This window comes from Lissotriton helveticus, chromosome 6, assembly GCF_964261635.1.
Source record: "Lissotriton helveticus chromosome 6, aLisHel1.1, whole genome shotgun sequence".
Classification (NCBI taxonomy): Eukaryota; Metazoa; Chordata; class Amphibia; order Caudata; family Salamandridae; genus Lissotriton; species Lissotriton helveticus.
This window is the reverse complement of record NC_136067.1, coordinates 699257006-699276704: the sequence shown is the minus strand read 5'-3', so window position 1 is coordinate 699276704 and position 19699 is coordinate 699257006. Positions and strand designations below refer to the sequence as shown.

Below are 19699 nucleotides of genomic sequence, written 5' to 3'. Positions count from 1 at the left end.
AAAGGACAACTTTTAAAGAACGACTGGACAACAACACCCACAACAGCAAGGAACTCTTCAGCATCGTCAAAGAGCTCTCCAACCCCACCGCCGGAAACAACAACATCACTCCCTCGCAAGACCTCTGCGACTCACTCGCCTCCTTCTTCCACCGCAAGATCGCCGACATACACAACAGCTTCGGCGCCCCAACCACGCACCCCACCACCGAACCAACGCCCCCCACCACTACCCTGCGCGCATGGACCCCGGTCAACACCGAAGACACCACCCGCACGATAAACACCATCCACTCCGGATCCCCAACAGACGCCTGTCCCCACCACGTCTTCAACAAGGCCGACTCCATCATCGCACCAAAACTCCGGGACTTCATCAACATCTCCTTCAACACCGCCACCTTCCTGGAGAGCTGGAAGCATGCCGAGCTCAGAGCCCTCCTGAAGAAACCAACAGCGGACCCCACCAACTTCAAGAACTTCTGCCCCATCTCGCTCCTCCCTTTTCCTGCCAAAGTCATCGAGAAGACCGTCAACAAACAGCTCGCCGCCTTCCTCGAGACAAACGAATCCCTTGACCCCTCACAGTCCGGTTTCCGAGCCAACCACAGCACTGAGACTGCCCTCATCGCAGCCACTGACGACATCGGATCCCTGCTCGACAACGGGGAAACGATTCAGAAAATGGGGTGGTGATGAACAGAGTGTCTGAATTAAGCAGACCACTCTTACCCAGTCCAAAGATCAGGGCTTGATCCATCACCGTTATTTAGCTCACTACCCCATCCCAGCTCAGAACCTGGCAATATGCAAATTAGTCTGTCCCTGGCCCAGTGCATCATGGGAACAGGGCAGACCAAACTACCAAGCCAATTCTTCACCAGAAAGGATACAAGCTACCGGGGACCGGTTTCTGGCATTTCAGCCTCATCGGCCCGGCTGGTGGACTACTAACATAATGCCCTTCTATATCATCCTGAGACAATTATGCTAATTTCTCACAAGAAGGAAGATTTTGGGTCACCTCCTGGCCTCAAGCAAGACCAACCTGTGGTGTCCGAAGAGCAAACTCCACACCATCTGGGTTTGTACCCAGCCCCTCGGTAACTCCTGAGTCCCACTTTCCATTGGACCTGCAGCTGCATTCCCTGCCCAGCCATCAACTCCTCCTAGGCCAGACCAACCAAAGTTGAGGGACACGTACGTCCTCAACACCCCACACCTCTCTTGTGCAGCCCACTCCCTTCCTCCCTGATTATGTGTCCTTGACTGCCCTCCAGGAGGCCCAGAGCCGAATCAGGGCGGTCCAAAGAGTGATCGCTGAGGATATCTGAGGCTTAGTTTTCAAGGTCCAAAAACACTGAGAGATGGTTACTGAACTGCTCTGAATATTATGTGGCCCCATGACCACCTTGATAGCAGGTTTAATATTGTATCTGCTTCCCCATCCCACGCCACTTCCTGTTGTCCCATCTATCAGTCTGTATGTAATCCCTGTTTCCACTGCTACTCCTGCGTGTTTATACTTCTGAAATGAAGCGGCCAAGTTACAAAATAAATAAAGTTTATTGGCAATAACGGGCCCACTCTTGAGGAGGAAAAATATGCCCTGCCGTCACCAGATTCAACTGCTTAACTCCAATATTCAAATAACAATGTGTTGTGATATAGCTCCCATTCTCTAAATGACATAAGCATGACAAGTTAAAATTCTAATGAGACAATGCTGTGACGTAGTTACGACACGTGAACTTAACAACAGTAACTATACCACATGTCCCTTTTTTTTGTGACTAATGCATGAGTATAATTAAATCACAGAAACAAAAAAAATCATTGGTACAATCCATCACATATGCAATAAAGAAATAAGAGAAAAAAAAATAACACAGGTCACTTCAGTACATAATCCTCTAACTTATTTGGCAATCTTACACTTCTCTTGTGATATGAATTAAACTCCATCTCCATATCCAACTCGCAGCCAGTTTCACCTTGTTGTACGTTCTAGGGCAATTGACTTTGTATCTCCACCAAACAACAAACTGTCCCCACCAACCATTTTCTGCTCAAACATTTTCTCTTGCCCAGGTTTATGGACAACAACCAAGCTTTTGTTCCACCGCCCTTTATTCCTCAAGAAAATGGCAGAACTTGTTACTTTATTTACTAGAACAGGATCAGAAAATGTGGATGTACCTCTACCCTTTAAGACAGGTTTGACAACATGCACCCCATTTCTCACTTTAATGACTTTGGATCGGACTCTGTGACATGCATCATGATACAACTTCTCCTTGAAGTGTGCCTCATTCATATTTTCCTTTGCTTTAGCAATCTCACCACAAAGAGAACATTTCTTTTTAGCTCTCAAACTTAGGTGTTCCAGTTGTCAAACCCTGTCTTCCCCGCATAAGGAAATAAGGAGACATCCCAGTGACTGAATGCAGAGTATTGTGGTAACTCCACAACTTTTCTTTCAATAAAGTGAACACATACACATTGTTTTCCATTGTGGTTTGAATACCCTCCTTAATAAATCTATTAGCCCTCTCAACTTGTCCATTAGCCTTTGGACAATAAAGAGATGCTTTCTCTGAGACAATACTTTTTTTTAAATTTTTTTTTTTTTTTTTTAGAAATGATAACATTTTGGACAAAACAAAGAGTACACTGTTGTCTGACATTAGTATTTTAGGAGGACTTTCCACACAGAAAATATTATCCAAAAATGTGATAACCTCATCAGTGTTAGGATGTTCTACAAAAGTATAGTAGATCCATTTGGAGAAATTATCAACTACAACAATTACAAATCTGTTCTGTCTACCCAGACAATCAAGCGGACCTGAAAAATCAATAGAAATCTTTTCCCACGGTTTTTGTGGACCTTCCTGTAGACTTAAGGGTTCCGTAAAAACCTTACAATGCTTATCTGAATGAATACATACTTTACATCTATCAACATTCAACTCAACACTTGCATCCATCCCTGGCCACTAATAATGTTGTTTGGGAATTTTCTTTGTTCTTTAAACACCTGGATGCCCCGAATGCGTGAACTCAATAAGTTTTCCCCTTATACCTGTAGGAGGAACAAACAAATCTTGTCTCATCAAGATATCATTTTCAATAGTGAGCTCATTGGATACCTGCTCAAAACTGCACAAACTAGGACCAATGTTCCTACTGGGTGGCCATCAATTCATAACATGCTCTTTCACCTTGAGCAGCACTTAATCCTTAGCTACCAAATCTAGCCATTCACCTACCGAGATGATGGCATTACACATACTTAAAATGTCCACCATGGTAACCACACACTCATGTTGATCTGTCACAGTTTCATCCCCACTTTCCTTAGGTGGCAATCTAGACAAGCAATCTGCTGTCATGTTCTTGCCTCCTGAAATGTGCCTAATCTCAAAGTTGAATTCCTGAAGCCTAGCAATGAGTAATGAGCCTGGATGAAGCATTGCCTGATTGCACTCCATTCATCATGTACACCAAAGGTTTGTGGTCAGTGACCAAAACAAAACGTCTTACCCACAGAAAATTCTTAAACTTTTGCACTGCCCAAACGCAGGCAATAGCGCTTTAATACCGTTCAGCCCCTCTAATAGCTCTGGATATAAACAAAATTACCCTTTCCTTACCATCCTCAAACTGTGTGAAAACTGCTCCTTAGCCTACAGCACTGGCATCAACTGTCACAAATGAATCACCATCAGGATCAAAGTTATTGAGAACAGGAGCTCGCATAATACGTTTCTTGACTTGATCAAATGCCTCACCATGCTTTGCAGTCCATACAAAAGAAACCCCTTTTTTCAACAGTTGTCTTAATGGTTCAACAACTAGGGCATACCCCGTCACAAATCTAACATAATATTCCCTCAGACCTCAAAATAACCAAAGGGAATCCTTACTATAAGGTTTGCTGGTGTTGTTTAATGTGTTCACTAATTCTGCCTTAGGAAAAATGCCTTTACATACACTCTGAAAGTGACAGTACTTCTTGCATTTGTTTATCTTCTTCCGAAAGCAGGACATTCCGCACTGTTCGCTAAATACACTTTGGAACCACACCTATAACAGCTAAGTTTACTACCTTTAAGACCTTCCAATTTTACAACTTTCTTTGTAGAGTGAACAACACACACAGGAGAAAAAGAACCACCCTCCTCTGCCGTTAGCACTTTGGCTGACTTAATGGAACTTTCGATACTCTTAGCTAGGTCTAAGACTTCTTCCAGTGTAGGATTGTGAGATGCTAAAAGTCTTTCCTGAATTTACTTCGAATCGGATTTGAAAACAAATTGGTCTCTTATACAGTTATCCACATTTGCTCCAAATTCGCAATTAGCAGCCAAGACTCTTAGTGCTGCCACATATTCCTCTACGGATTCCTCAGGAAACTGCTTCCTTTCATGAAAGCTAGGTCTTTCAATCATTCCATTGGGTTTGTCTACAAAGTGCTTTTCCAGTCTTGTCACCGCCTCCTTAAAAACATTCCACCCATCACCTTGACCTCTGGGTGCAGTTACCGGGGGTAGGTTTTAAAATATTTCAATTGCTGCTATGCCTAAAAAACTAAATAAAATTGCTTTCTTTCTATCAGCTGAGAAGCCATTGGCGTCAATTGCAAGTAAGTAGTTCTCAAATGTCAAAGATTTTTTCCATAAAAGTACTAGTTTATCTGGCATCTGTAAAAATATGGCAGGTGGATTGCCTATTTGCGAATTTGCCTCAATGTAATATACAATAAATTAATAAACAAACAAATACAACAATGTGGTCAAATGTATGCCAGATAAAATTTTCACTAAACCAGATTAAGAATTACAGTAGAAGAACTCTTGAAGACATGCAGCCTCTTTTTGTGTACATTACTGTAGTAGCAAAACGACCAAACGGAATGCACCACGCAGTGTGCACATCACTGTAGAATATAGAAATGACTCTCCTCAAAAGTATTTTCTTTTTCTCACAAGAACGAGAATAATACAAACGTGTGCTAATAAAGTTACCTCACCGGTATTCTACACTGTTGCAACCTTAAAGTGTGCATGTCACTGATGCACAATACGCTGCGTCGGTGTACACACAATTTCCAGGAGAATTTCAGGCCAGGTCTCTTGTGTGAACAACCTTTTTGAATACGCCTCATCCGAGTTGGCGTACTCAGAAGATAGTCACAAAAGAAATAGTGGGTGTTGATTTACTAGAGCGAATGTGAAAACGCTGCATAAATAAAAGTGCACTTAAGATGGTGTAGGAAGCTGGGTTTCTGTCGCAGTAACCCACCCCCCCACACTTTTTGCCTTCCTACCGATGCACTTTTACTTGATGTGCCCTGGGTCCCTGCCAATCGGGTTCCCAGGACCTGTGTTCTTTCCCCAAAACTGTACCTTGTATCCCCAATTGGCACCTCTCTGGCCACATGTCAGTCCCTTGTAAAAGGTACCATGGGTACCAGGGGCAGTGTGGCCAGGGACGGCCTCGAAGGGCTACAGCACTTATTGTGCCACCCTTAGAGGCCCTATACCTTTACACACACATTGCCATTGCAGGCTGCGTGTTGTGGTGCAGAACATAGTTAAGAGTCGACATGGCACACATCTCTGTGTGCCATGCCTACAACCCACTGCCCTGGCATAGATCAGTCACCCCACTAGCTGGGTGCTCTATACCAGTGGTGAGGGTACAGGTGCATGAGCCCTGTACCCCTACAATGTCTAAGTCAATTCTTAGACATTGTAAGTGCAGTGCTGACATTAAGACTATATGGTTCTGGGAGTTTGTCATTATGGACTCCACAGTACTATAATGGCTGCACTGAAAACGGAGAAATTTGGGATCAAACTTCTCAGCACATTAAACCCACACTGATGCCACTGTGGACTTTAATGAAAAATGCACTCAGAGGGCATCTTAGAGATGCCCTCTGAAAAACGACCAGCCTCTGGTAGGTTCCCTGACTGGTACAAACCAGCCTGCCACCACAAGACATGTTTCTGGACCCCGGGGATGGGAGCCTTCGCTCCAGAGCTCAGAAACAAATCCTTTCTTGGGAGGAGGTGGTCACACCTCCCCCAGACCAGGAAGAGACATCTGTGGCAGGGGAGCTTCAATGGCTTTACAGCCTTTGTAATGCAATCCCCAACCTATCCTGCTATCAGGGGCAGGCCTCCTTCCTGTCTCCCCTCCTTTTTGGCGGGAAGACAGGCGGGAAAAATTAGCCAGCCCAGAAAGTGTGCCCACCTCTGCCAGCCCCACCCCTCAGGTGGGGTAGGCGAGGTGAAGCTCACTCTTCAGTGCTCGCCATCTTGCTGATGGCAGGCACTTCCCAATCAGGATTAGGGATCGTGCTCACTCCCCCACGTGGGTTGAGTACATGGAGGGTGTAGTCACCCTAAGATCAGTAGCTCATTGGCTGCTGTCCCAGAGACCCCTAAAAACGCCCCCTAAATACAGTATTTAGGGGTCAGCCCTGAACTAAGAACTTATATAAGAAACTACAAGAAGAAGGACTGATCAGCCGTGCTGAAGCTAAGAACAGGAGGACGCCCACTCATTTAGCCCCAGCTCTACCAGCCTGTCCCCACCTCAAACCTGCAGAAGTGAAACTCCGGTGTGTCCTGCAGCCAATAACCTCAAGAACCCCAAGCACCTGCCCTGCCTTCCAAGCCAAAGACTTTGTCTCCTGTGAACATCGAATTTGTTCACCAGCAAGACTCCAGCTCACTGAAATCCTCAAGTCTGCACCCGACGCCAAGTTCGAGTGGCCCAACACCACGATGAGGTCTCCCTGGCGATCCTGACCCGAGATCCCTGCCCTGCCTCAAGCCTCCTTCCGACGCCTGCAGCCTAAATCCAGAAGGTCCCCCCAACCGCGACCAGGAGTTGGTTAGAAGATCTGACCCTAAAAGACACCCCTGCACCTGACGCCCCACAGCCCCTGGTGATCCAACCTACGGTGTCGAGCCAATCCCCAGCATCCCAACTTTCCTCTGCAAGTGATAGTCACACCCAGAAGACCTTCGTCCCCGAGCCTGCAGTGTGTTTGCAAACCGGAGAAACCCCATTTAAAGTAACAGGGCGCCTGACGCCAAAACAGCACTCAGCACCCAGCCGCCCTAGAGCCGCTGTGGGTGCACCTTTGGTGCGGTCCTGAACCCCCATTTGCCCTGAGCTTAAATCCAGGAGCTTTGCTCCCACACCCTTGTGGCCTGCTAGTAAGCAGCCATCAACCAAGGACCCCCTATCCCCATTGGATAACATTGGGCCTCAGCACTCTGCACCCGGCCGCCCTAGTGCCGCTGAGGATGTAACAAGAGTGTATCCTTCACCCTGGGGGACCCCTGATCTACCCCAGAATACCAACTCCCACAATTCAATTTTATTTGTATATGATTTAGAACTCAATTGAGATCCACATATAAACAAAGCATAAACGACAACAAAATTACAAAACATAAAATCCTTAAGATACATTCTATATACACAGAAGCTGGAGTGTGAAAATCATATCCGTTAATATAATTCTAAGAAACATTTAAAAAATTGAAAATTCTGTAACAAAACATTTCATTAGGAGGGTTAAGAATGGCATCGAATAAAGATTTGGCAGATGAAATGCTTGATTGTAAGCAAATTGGTCTCACCCACTTTCGACGATGCACCATTAGGGCCGGGCATATGAAAAGGATATGGGTAATATCCTGAATCAAATTATTATTGTTACATAAATTACATTTATCGGAAGAACCATACCATCTAGCTAGTAATTTATTTAAAGGGAGAAGATCTTGCCTCAAGAGGAACCAAAAACGGCGTAAGCTGTGAGGGAGGTTCCAAGAGGCATAGGGTTGTATGTGTTTAAATAAATAAGAATTAACAACCTGCGTAACACCTTTCTTAGAAATGAGGACATCTCTGTCCCTCCTAAAGCTTAACTCCCATGTAGCCAGTCTTAGTGACGACTTTAGCTGATGTGAGGATAGCAAAAAAAGAGTTGATTCCTCCAATTCTAGTAATGTAACAGCCCTTCTGAAATTCTTTATAAGTAAGGAATATTCTTTCAGGGGACCTAGTAGTTCTTTTTTAATAAGAGATCTTAAAGTGGCCGGTTTGCCCTTGGCTAAGCAAAAGACCCAACGTATTACTCCCGCCAGGGCCTGAACCCAACTACTTCGTATGCCCAATTCGAGTCTGAGTGATTCCACTGTACAAGCATTATTGACCGAAGTTAGATGTCGCAAAAGTCTGCCCTCGATGGTATCTAAAAAACCCCATTGCCCCAAATCTATAAGCTCGATGCCATAGAGCAAAGAGGCTGGAATTTTTGCTCGAAAGGCCTGTAGCAGATGGACAAAATGTCTTTTGCTGGTGGCTTTATAAAGAGCACTCAGACCATTTCCCGGTGTCTTGGCTTTCCAAATGTTGTTATCTATGTGAGCCTTGTCGCTCAAGTTACCACATACTATTTTCCCTAAAAAAACGTAAGATTTTACGATTTCCAGTTTCTCACTGCCTATATACCAACTAAAATTTCCAGATTTCGATTTTTTCTTCCCCGTTATACACATTACCTTGCTTTTAGAGATGTTGATCTTCAGATGGTGGGACTCGGCAAATACATGCAATGCATGCAGACGATTATTAAGTCCTTTCGGAGTCAGGTCTAGAAGTAATATATCATCTGCATACATTAAGCATGCAACTGGTTTGTCCCCTAAAGTGGGGGCAATTCCTTCACTTAAGGATAGGTTCTGGGGAAGTTCACAGACATAAAGGGAAAACAATAGTGGAGCTAATAAACAGCCCTGTTTAAGACCATTAGCTGAGGGGATTGCTTGGGATAGGCCTCTCTCTCCACCCAACAATACTCTGCACCAGGTATCAGAGTGGAGGTCCTGAACTAGATTTAGCAGCCGAGCTGGCATACCAAGAGTAAGTAGTTTCTTCCACAGCAAAGGTCGATCAACTTTATCGAAAGCCGTGGAGAAGTCTATAAAGGCTGCATAGACTCTCCCTCCTCTGACCCTGATATATTTATCAGTTATTACTTGCAGAGCTGTTAAGTTAGCAGAAAACTACAATTGAAGGTAAGGGTCCTAGGGGAATTAATTTGTATTTCTAGACCTGCTTGTACCTTGTCCCCCAACTAAACAATATACAAATACACGAGAGGTAACAAGGGTCTTTTTAAGTATTTCGGGCTTGGTACCAAATTTTGGTCCTCTAGCTCCGGGATGCCAAATAGTCATCAAGAAAAAGACACACAAAGGAGAGACAGGTGAATAATCCGCAGACAGTGGTCTACAGAAAAAGAAGAAAGAAACCCATCAGCCCACCAGTTGGCGGAACTTCATCATCTGGGTTGTATCACATTATCCACTTAATTCAACCTCAGTGTATTAGTTGAGGTTTACTAGAACCCGAATGTGAAAGAGAGAGTTGTCAACCAGACAATGAGTGTTGTAAAGGGCTGAAAAAAGGGGGTTAGTTGCAGTGCTCAAAAAATGTGTAAACAAAATTTATTGTGAATTAAAAATGCCTGTACTGATGTCTACTGAAATTTTATTTTAGGCGACCATCAGGACGGCATGTTTAAAAGCAGAGTGGATATAGTATGACAATATTACTATACATCAAAGATATTAATTGGTCGACATGTTTCAGCCCAACAGGGCTTTCATCAGGACCTATGGTATACACTACTGCAACACTTACCACTGTTTGTGATAAAAGTATAATGTGGAGACCTACCAGTGGTGTAGTCCGTTATTTCACAGCCTCTCCTATGTATCAGAAACACAACAAGAAAAAATATACACACAACAAAACAATTTATCAAAAGATTTTTTTGACAATTTCATTAGATGTGTTACTTTTGTAGTGTTTACATCAATTTGATTCCACTTGGGAACAGATTTGTACTCACCCAACATTGTAGGGAGGACAAGCCTCACCTCACCTGGCACTCGCTCAGGAAAAGGAGGCCACGCACTGAGTAGACAAAAGATATAAACATGTCTACATCAGTTTGCAACATGGAAAAATGTACCTCAAAAAATGCATACAGGTAGGCAGAGAGACGGGTCCATGGCAGCATATGAGCTAAAACCTCTAATATTCATATGTTGATTTTTGTATTGATTTTTATATTGATTTTTATAAATCCCAGTGAGAATACGTAGACCCCAAGAATGAATTGATTTGGGGACCTATTATGAATTGCTTTCTCAGAAATCTGTCTCAGCGCATTGTTGACAGAAAATTACAAAAAGAGATATTCCATGCAAGAGAATGTTGAAGAACACCTATCGAATAGAGCCTTCAGTTGCAAATGGTATAATTTCTGTCAAAAATAAAATAAAACCGCTCATAGCGCAAAGGTAGGCATGTAGCTTGATTTTTGTCAGAATGCTCGTAGCGCAGGGTTTATGCGTCTAGATCGAAAAGGTAACGGCGCGCAGCTCCCCACTCACCTCTCCGTCGTTGCCTCGGTCAAAGAACTGAGCCGAGGGGGAGGTGTTGGGACCGCGCATCGCTTCCGCTTAAAAATGATTATAGCGGACCTGATAGAGAACTTAAAACACCCGTATGCGCATTGGTTGTTGGTTGGTCATATCAGCGCCTTCATAACGGGATAGGTCCTACTGTTCCGTGATGTGTGCGCTCCTCTGATTGGAGGAGTAGACCGGAAACGGAAATGAAATGAACCTCCGCGCCTCGACCGTATTTGTTATCACTGACGTGTCACGTTCATATGATTTATTGGTGGCGCGCCAATGCATGGTTGACGTGGCCATTTCCTCAAAAAATCTTTTATAAAGGTGGCAATACTGATAGAGAAACTCAGGACAACTGTATATTGATTTATTTTCTGATTGATACTCATACCGGCAACATCGCGCCAATACATGGTTAATGTGGAAATTTCCTCAAAATGACATAGCAAACCTGATAGAGAAATCAGGACAACCATATATTTATTTATTTGCTGATTGATACTCATACCGGCATCATCATGTATACGCCATGTGCCGATATTCCATAGTGTGTAGAATCCTCTAGTTTGGGGATACATACTGAACTGGAAAGAGACTCCGTCCCAGTCTATCTTGGCCAGCACATTGTGAAATAGACATGACTCACTGATGGCATATAGTAATTCAGACCAACTATAAATTTAGTGTGCATTCACAGTGAAATTGATCAAGTTATGCCACTGTTCTGCTCGAATAGTTGTAATTAAAAACGTTTTATGAGTTTTTTGGTGGTGATAGATTGATCGTAATTCGTGAATCCATATCTAGCCTGAAGGTAGTTAGATCCATTGTGTCCTGATAAACACGACTTCAGAAACCATAGCTATGGTTAGAAAGATAATACTATAGCCATATAGACTTCATTAGAGGTGAGAGAGGTCTATAACCTCAATGGTCATATTGTGGCAGTATACTGTTTCTTTTCAGCAGATAGTCAGTGGAAGTTGTTCGGTGTGTCCTCAGACGCAGAAAACATTATCCGTTGATATAGGGACGGCACGCCCCTGGCAGTTGAAACACCACACAAACTGCAATAGTGAAAGGGTTATTTACCAAATTACATGTCCTTGTGCCCTTCGCGATATAGGGATGACGACCAGAAAAATAAAGCTGAGGATACAGGAACACAAAAGCACCATCAGATGCAACAGACAGGCAACTCGGTTGACTACCCACTTTCTAACCATGAAACACTCTGCAGATGAGTTGAAGTGGGTGATATTGGAACAACCCTATATACCACCACATGTGAGTGATATCTCTCAATTCCTGCTCAGAAAAGAGCAGAAATGGGTCTTCAAACCTCAGTGCGACATAGAGGGGCTGAATGACGCTATACCATGGTTACAGCTGTAACAGATTTTTGTTAATCTATACCACTGACTATCTGCTGAAAAGAAACAGTATACTGCCACAATATGACCATTGAGGTTATAGACCTCTCTCACCTCTAATGAAGTCTATATGGTTATAGTATTATCTTTTTAACCATAGCTATGGTTTCTTAAGTCGTGTTTATCAGGACACAATGGATGCACACTAAATTTATAGTTGGTCTGAATTACTATATGCCATCAGTGAGTCATGTCTATTTCACAATGTGCTGGCCAAGATAGACTGGGACGGAGTCTCTTTCCAGTTCAGTATGTATCCCCCAACTAGAGGATTCTACACACTATGGAATATCGGCACATGGCGTATACATGATGATGCCGGTATGAGTATCAATCAGCAAATAAATAAATATATGGTTGTCCTGATTTCTCTATCAGGTTTGCTATGTCATTTTGAGAAAATTTTCACATTAACCATGTATTGGCGCGATGTTGCCGGTATGAGTATCAATCAGAAAATAAATCAATATACAGTTGTCCTGAGTTTCTCTATCAGTATTGCCACCTTTATAAAAGATTTTTTGAGGAAATGGCCACGTCAACCATGCATTGGCGCGCCACCAATAAATCATATGAACGTGACACGTCAGTGATAACAAATACGGTCGAGGCGCGGAGGTTAATTTCATTTCCGTTTCCGGTCTACTCCTCCAATCAGAGGAGCGCACACATCACGGAACAGTAGGACCTATCCCGTTATGAAGGCGCTGATATGACCAACCAACAACCAATGCGCATACGGGTGTTTTAAGTTCTCTATCAGGTCCGCTATAATAATTTTTAAGCGGAAGCGATGCGCGGTCCCAACACCTCCCCCTCGGCTCAGTTCTTTGACCGAGGCAACGACGGAGAGGTGAGTGGGGAGCTGCGCGCCGTTACCTTTTCGATCTAGACGCATAAACCCTGCGCTACGAGCATTCTGACAAAAATCAAGCTACATGCCTACCTTTGCGCTATGAGCGGTTTTATTTTATTTTTGACAGAAATTATACCATTTGCAACTGAAGGCTCTATTCGATAGAAGGTGTTCTTCAACATTCTCTTGCATGGAATATCTCTTTTTGTAATTTTCTGTCAACAATGCGCTGAGACAGATTTCTGAGAAAGCAATTCATAATAGGTCCCCAAATCAATTCATTCTTGGGGTCTATGTATTCTCACTGGGATTTATAAAAATCAATATAAAAATCAATACAAAAATCAACATATGAATATTAGAGGTTTTAGCTCATATGCTGCCATGGACCTGTCTCTCTGCCTACCTGTATGCATTTTTTGAGGTACATTTTTCCATGTTGCAAACTGATGTAGACATGTTTATATCTTTTGTCTACTCAGTGCGTGGCCTCCTTTTCCTGAGCGAGTGCCAGGTGAGGTGAGGCTTGTCCTCCCTACAATGTTGGGTGAGTACAAATCTGTTCCCAAGTGGAATCAAATTGATGTAAACACTACAAAAGTAACACATCTAATGAAATTGTCAAAAAAATCTTTTGATAAATTGTTTTGTTGTGTGTATATTTTTTCTTGTTGTGTTTCTGATACATAGGAGAGGCTGTGAAATAACAGACTACACCACTGGTAGGTCTCCACATTATACTTGTATCACAAACAGTGGTAAATGTTGCAGTAGTGTATACCATAGGTACTGATGAAAGCCCTGTTGGGCTGAAACATGTCGACCAATTAATATCTTTGATGTATAGTAATATTGTCATACTATATCCACTCTGCTTTTAAACATGCCGTCCTGATGGTCGCCTAAAATAAAATTTCTGTAGACATCAGTACAGGCATTTTTAATTCACAATAAATTTTGTTTACACATTTTTTGAGCACTGCAACTAACCCCCTTTTTTCAGCCCCTTACAACACTCATTGTCTGGTTGACAACTCTCTCTTTCACATTCCGGTTCTAGTAAACCTCAACTAATACGCTGAGGTTGAATTAAGCGGATAATGTGATACAACCCAGATGATGAAGTTCCGCCAACTGGTGGGCTGTGGGTTTCTTTTTTCTTTTTCTGTAGACCACTGTCTGCGGATTATTCACCTGTCTCTCCTTTGTGTGTTTTTTTCTTGATGACTATTTGGCATCCCGGAGCTAGAGGACCAAAATTTGGTACCAAGCCCGAAATACTTAAAAAGACCCTTGTTACCTCTCGTGAGCTGTTAAGTTATCCATGGTACCATGGTTCTTTCGGAATCCCGTCTGTTCTAGGGGAAGTATATTAGCTTGATCCACCCACTCATTAATTCGTATCAAAAGGCATCTTGCAAAAACTTTGCCAATTGCATCCAACAGGGCAATTTGGCGATAATTTTGGGGAGAAAGTCGGTCACCCTTTTTAAAGAGGGGCACCAGGATACTCCCTTTCCACGAGGGAAGAATCTTTCCGCTTGAGAAACAAATATTAAACACAGGGCATAACAATTTGCTCCATTTTACGCTGCTTTGTTTTAAGACAGAGATTGGGAGTTCATCTGGCCCCATTGCCCCGGAAGAGCGCATTTCCTTAATAGCTAATTCAATATCCTTTTCAGAGAAAGGGACCAAAGGCTGACTACTCTCAATAAAACCTATACGGGGGACCGCTGCTCCATTTCGTTGCGTAAAGGGATGTAACATAATCCACCCATGTTTGTTCTTCAATGGGGATGGGAAGCGGTCTTGTTCTGGCTCCACAGCCCTCACCTATAAGGGACCAGAACTGTCTCATTTCTCCATTAAAAGCGGCCTCTCTTAGTTTTATCCAAATAATATCCTCCCCTTCTTTTCGTAATTTTGATTGTAACCTTCTCCTCCTTCTTTTTAGTAAGGTTACTCTACGCGATCCATCTGCCGATTTACACAGATATTGTTCCCTTACTAACTTATTTATTTCTATATTAAGTAGACGCAGGGGACTAGAGGGTATTGCAAAACACCTTTTCTTGTTTGGTTTTTTAGCCACCGAAATCACTACCTTCATAAAATCTAGGAAGCACACAATTTCAAAACCGTGCCACATAGCAAGGTCATCAATTGCAACATCAAGAACACTCTCCAACTCTCGTTCAGCTTTTGTGTTCCAATAGCACCTTCCTGATTTTGCTCCAAAACTTACCTGGTCGCCATTAAGTGACCATTGGTCGAGTTTCGGAGGGATTATATTCACAGAGGTAGAAAGTATTTTGTGGTCGCTAAAAAGGGTTTCAATAACCCTAAGATCCTTTAAAAGGGCAAAGGTAGAATTCTCTACTATCACAAAATCTAATATAGATTCTCCCTGATATGATTTATGAGTAAAATTTGCAGGGGAATCAGAAGGGAGCCTTCATTCGCTATGATCCCGTCCATAACGGACAGTTCTTTAAGAAGTATCTTCCCTCGCTTGTTTGTTTTAATCTTCTCAGGGAAGAGAGCTTGGGGGATCTGTAATGATTCTTCTTTATATTTATCGCGAAACAGGCTCATACTTAAATTAGAGATTTTACAGTTCAAGTCCCCTACTAGGATTATATTAGGAGGAGGAGATTTCTCCCTAATACTCTAAATATAGACAAAAACCCTTTTTAAAGTTATGTTAAAACTAACTTCGGGGGGAATATAAGCATTAATCAAAACTAAAGGTTTAGATACATCAACATTGTCGTAACTAAACAACGTTACAGCCTGAAAAAGGTTACAAGGATCCAAACAGTGAGAGAAATTCCATTTTATCCGGTAGGATAATAGACAGGCAATACCCCCACTAGCATGGCCTCTCCTGGAGGGGACAGCGTAACCCTCCAGAACAAAATAATCCCTTCCTATCTGGATTTTCTCCGAACACCACGTCTCCTGGAGACAAATCACACTGGCTTTTAGGGACAGGAGTAATTGAAGTTTTTCAGGACAGTTCTTCAACCCAGCACAATTCCAAGATAGTATCGTTATATTGTCGCTAAAGATGAGGATTAGGCGGGTACTTAATAGTCAATTTCCTCGAGAGAACACCAGATAACCAGTTCCAACGAAGATTTTCATCTACGACCTTATCCTGGGGGAGGGATGTAGGAGGATTAGGGTAAGATACAAGACGGAGATCTTTTGATAAGCAAATTTTCAAATCATTGAAACCGCCAGATTGTTCTACATTTCCAGAGGCTACCTTCGAGAGAGATAAAGAAGACCCTAAAGGCCTTGAAGACTTAGAAGGTCTGGAAAAGGGGAAATTCCCCCAAAAAGGCATAACGTCAATCCCTCTACTCTGGAAATCTTCCGACCATTGTAGAATTAGATTTACTACTAATTTAGAATAGAACTTTACCCTCGTTAAATTTCTACCCTCTGTCTTCAGAATCTGTACCAAGTCTATATCTGCAGTTTGTAGCAATTTCAAATTTGCTGATTCCTGAAAATATTTAAGGAGCAATGATCTATTTAAAGTGCAATCAGCATCAAATAAGGGGAAGAAGTCAAGAGTAAGAGTATCAGCGCTTTCCTCCTTAGGGATTTCAGGAGGTTTGTGACAAACCACTACTCCTTCCCTTTTAACGGAGTAGGGACTGGCCAAAGGATTAAGAACAGAGGATACAGGGCCAGTAAAAATAATCTCATTTTTTTGGGAAATTGGATTTAACAGATCATCTTTAACCGTATAGAGCCCACCAGAAGAGCAGGGAAATGCTGGTAATGGAGCAGTACTCTGTACTACAGGGATCGAGGTGTCCACAGCTCCTTTTGCGTCCTCACTTTCATCTTTTAATATCAACAGAGAGACCTGATGTGTTTCTTGGGTTGAGACCATTTCCAGGTTTTCTCCCCAAATAATTTTTCTCCGTCTATTTTTTTCAATTCTTCTAATTAGTCGCCTCTTTTTTGTCCCTTTCTTTTTAACTTTCCCTGAATTTTCCTTTTTCCTATCACCTTCTGGTTCTGGAACCTCCTTGTCTCCCTCACTATGCTGTTTATTAAAAATCGGGAAGAGTTCTTTGTCTTCCTTAGGGTCCGTTTCGCGTAGATCCTCTATTGTTGGAGGAAGTTCTATACCCTCCTTTGACACCCTTTCGTGTAAGACCTCTACTACTGGAACAAAATCAACTGCACAGTTTGAAACAGGGGTTCTCAAAGGGAGGACTAATTGTTCCCTATCATGGGAAATATTAGAAAACCCCTTCTCTAACTTAGGGACTTTCTGCTCTACAAGGTCTTCTCCAACAGCCTCTAATATTGAGCAGGATTTCTTCTCGTGTCTGTTGTGCAATAAGAACTTCAGTATTTGGGTAACTGTTTCCAATACGCAATCAGAACCCCCAACAAATTTCTCTAATAATAACAAAATGGAGGAGAGCAAATGCTCAAGAGAAGATGGGCAGTCTGAAACAGGTTTATCCAACCTAGGCGGAAGCATGGCATCAATACCTGTTATATTAAGGTTAGAGTTCGATGAAATATTTAACTGGGAGGTATTCGAGGGAGTACTGCTATAAAGATGGAGAACAGGTGGAGCTGGTGTTACAGGAGTTTTTGTAAAATCCCTACCCTTATCAGTTTCAACCTCAATATATCTCCTACATAGCTCTAAATCCAAATCAGAATAAGCTAGGTCATTATTATACTCTCCTCTAGGTGAAGCAGGACTAGATTCATGGTGTTTAAATGGAGGCTCACTAGTTTTAGGAAAAGAAACATGTTCTATCACCCCCACCTCTTGTAAGATAGCTTCAGGAGGGATTTGTAGGGGGAGAGGGGATTGTTTATTTTTATCCTTTGATGCGTACAAGGGGGGAGACACACAATTGTCCGAGGAGGCCTTCCGTTACTGCAGCAAGAGAAATGGCTCCCTTCTCCATATTATTCTCATGCACCAAACCCTCAGTACCCAATTCCCACAACCAAATACTTACCTTTGAACCAAGAACACTATTTTCCTCCATAGGATAACACTGACTGTTTTTCTGCAAAAAGTTTCTTAGTGTGGAGTTGGAAAATCTATGAAAATCTTTAAAACTGTAACCGAATAACCAAAACGCTTCTACTTACCTGTTCACTGGAAATGTCCCAGTGTAGTATCCAGGTATACTACACTGTGTAAGAAAAGTAATCTGTAAAGTAATCTTCCTGACATCCTATTGAAACGTCAATACAAAGTATATGTACAGTATTCCACAGTATTGCATTACCAGTAATTCAAACTGTAACTAAACCAAAGTAAATCTACAACTGCAATTCAGAACTTTTATATTACTTCAAAGTATTTATCAATCAATCAATCAATCACAGCATTTATATAGCGCACTACTCACCCGGAGGGTCTCAAGGCGCTAGGGGAGGGGGGGGGGTCCGCTACTGCTTGAACAGCCAGGTCTTGAGCTGCTTCCTGAAGGCGAGGTGGTCCTGGGTCAGGCGGATGTGGGTCGGGAGGGAGTTCCAAGTCTTGGCGGCCAGGTAGGAGAAGGACCTTCCCCCTCTGGTGGCTCTTCGGACGCGGGGGACGGCGGCGAGGGCGTGGCCGGTCGATCGAAGCTGGCGTGTGGGAGCGTAGAAGTTGAGGCGGCTGTTGAGGTATCCGGGGCCTTGGTTGTGTAGGGCTTTGTGTGCGTGGGTGAGGAGACGGAAGGTGATTCTCTTGTTGACCGGGAGCCAGTGCAGGTCTCTCAGGTGTCCGGAGATGTGGCTGCGACGGGGGATGTCCAGGATGAGTCGTGCTGAGGCGTTCTGGATCCGCTGGAGTCTCTTCTGGAGTTTGGCGGTGGTACCGGCGTAGAGGGAGTTGCCGTAGTCCAGACGGCTGGTGACGAGGGCCTGGGTGACCGTCTTCCTGGTCTCGGTGGGGATCCACCGGAAGATCTTACGTAGCATGCGCAGGATGTTGAAGCATGACGAGGAGACGGCGTTGATTTGTCTGGTCATGGAGAGGGAGGAGTCCAGGATGAAGCCCAGGTTGCGTGCGTGGTCTGTTGGTTTGGGTGCGCTGCCCAGGGCGGGGGGCCACCAGGAGTCGTCCCAGGCAGAGGGTGAAGATCCCAGGATGAGGACTTCCGTCTTATCCGAGTTCAGTTTCAGGCAACTGTTCATCATCCACTTGGCTACGTCTGTCATCCCTTCGTGTAGGTTGGCTCTGGCGGCGGTGGGGTCGTTGGTGAGGGAGAGGATCAGCTGGGTGTCGTCGGCGTAGGAGATGATGTTGAGGTTGTGTTGGCGTGCGATGGCTGCGAGGGGGCTCATGTAGACGTTGAAGAGGGTTGGGCTGAGCGAGGAGCCTTGAGGAACGCCGCAGATGACTTCGGTGGCTTCTGACCTGAATGGGGGAGGCGGACTCTCTGTGTCCTTCCGGCGAGGAAGGAGATGATCCATTCCAGTGCCTTCTCCTGGATTCCGACGTTGCTGAGGCGCTGCACTAGGGTGCGGTGGCAGACAGTGTCGAAAGCCGCGGAGAGGTCTAGGAGGATGAGGGCCGCTGTTTCTCCGTTGTCAAGCAGGGCTCGGATGTCATCGGTGGCTGCGATCAGGGCAGTCTCGGTGCTGTGGTTGGCCCGGAATCCAGACTGCAAGAGGTCGAGGGATCTGTTCGTCTCGAGGAAGGCGGCCAGCTGCTTGTTGACTGTCTTCTCGATGACTTCTGCAGGAGATGGGAGCAGCGAGATGGGGCGGTAGTTCTTGAAGTCGATGGGGTCGGCTGATATTTTCTTCAGTAGAGCGCTGAGTTCGGCGTGCTTCCAGCTCTCCGGGAAGGTAGCGGTGTCGAAGGAGGTGTTGATGATGTCCCGCAGGTGGGGTGCGATG

At 43.8% G+C, this 19699-nt stretch overlaps 1 protein-coding gene across 4 annotated transcripts in view; it reads left to right on the top strand.

Annotated features, from left to right (window-relative positions):
- The window catches only part of SNX14 (sorting nexin 14), a 647427-nt gene that overhangs the window by 127041 nt on the left and 500687 nt on the right, over positions 1–19699 (top strand). The gene's annotated exons all lie outside the window — the stretch shown is intronic.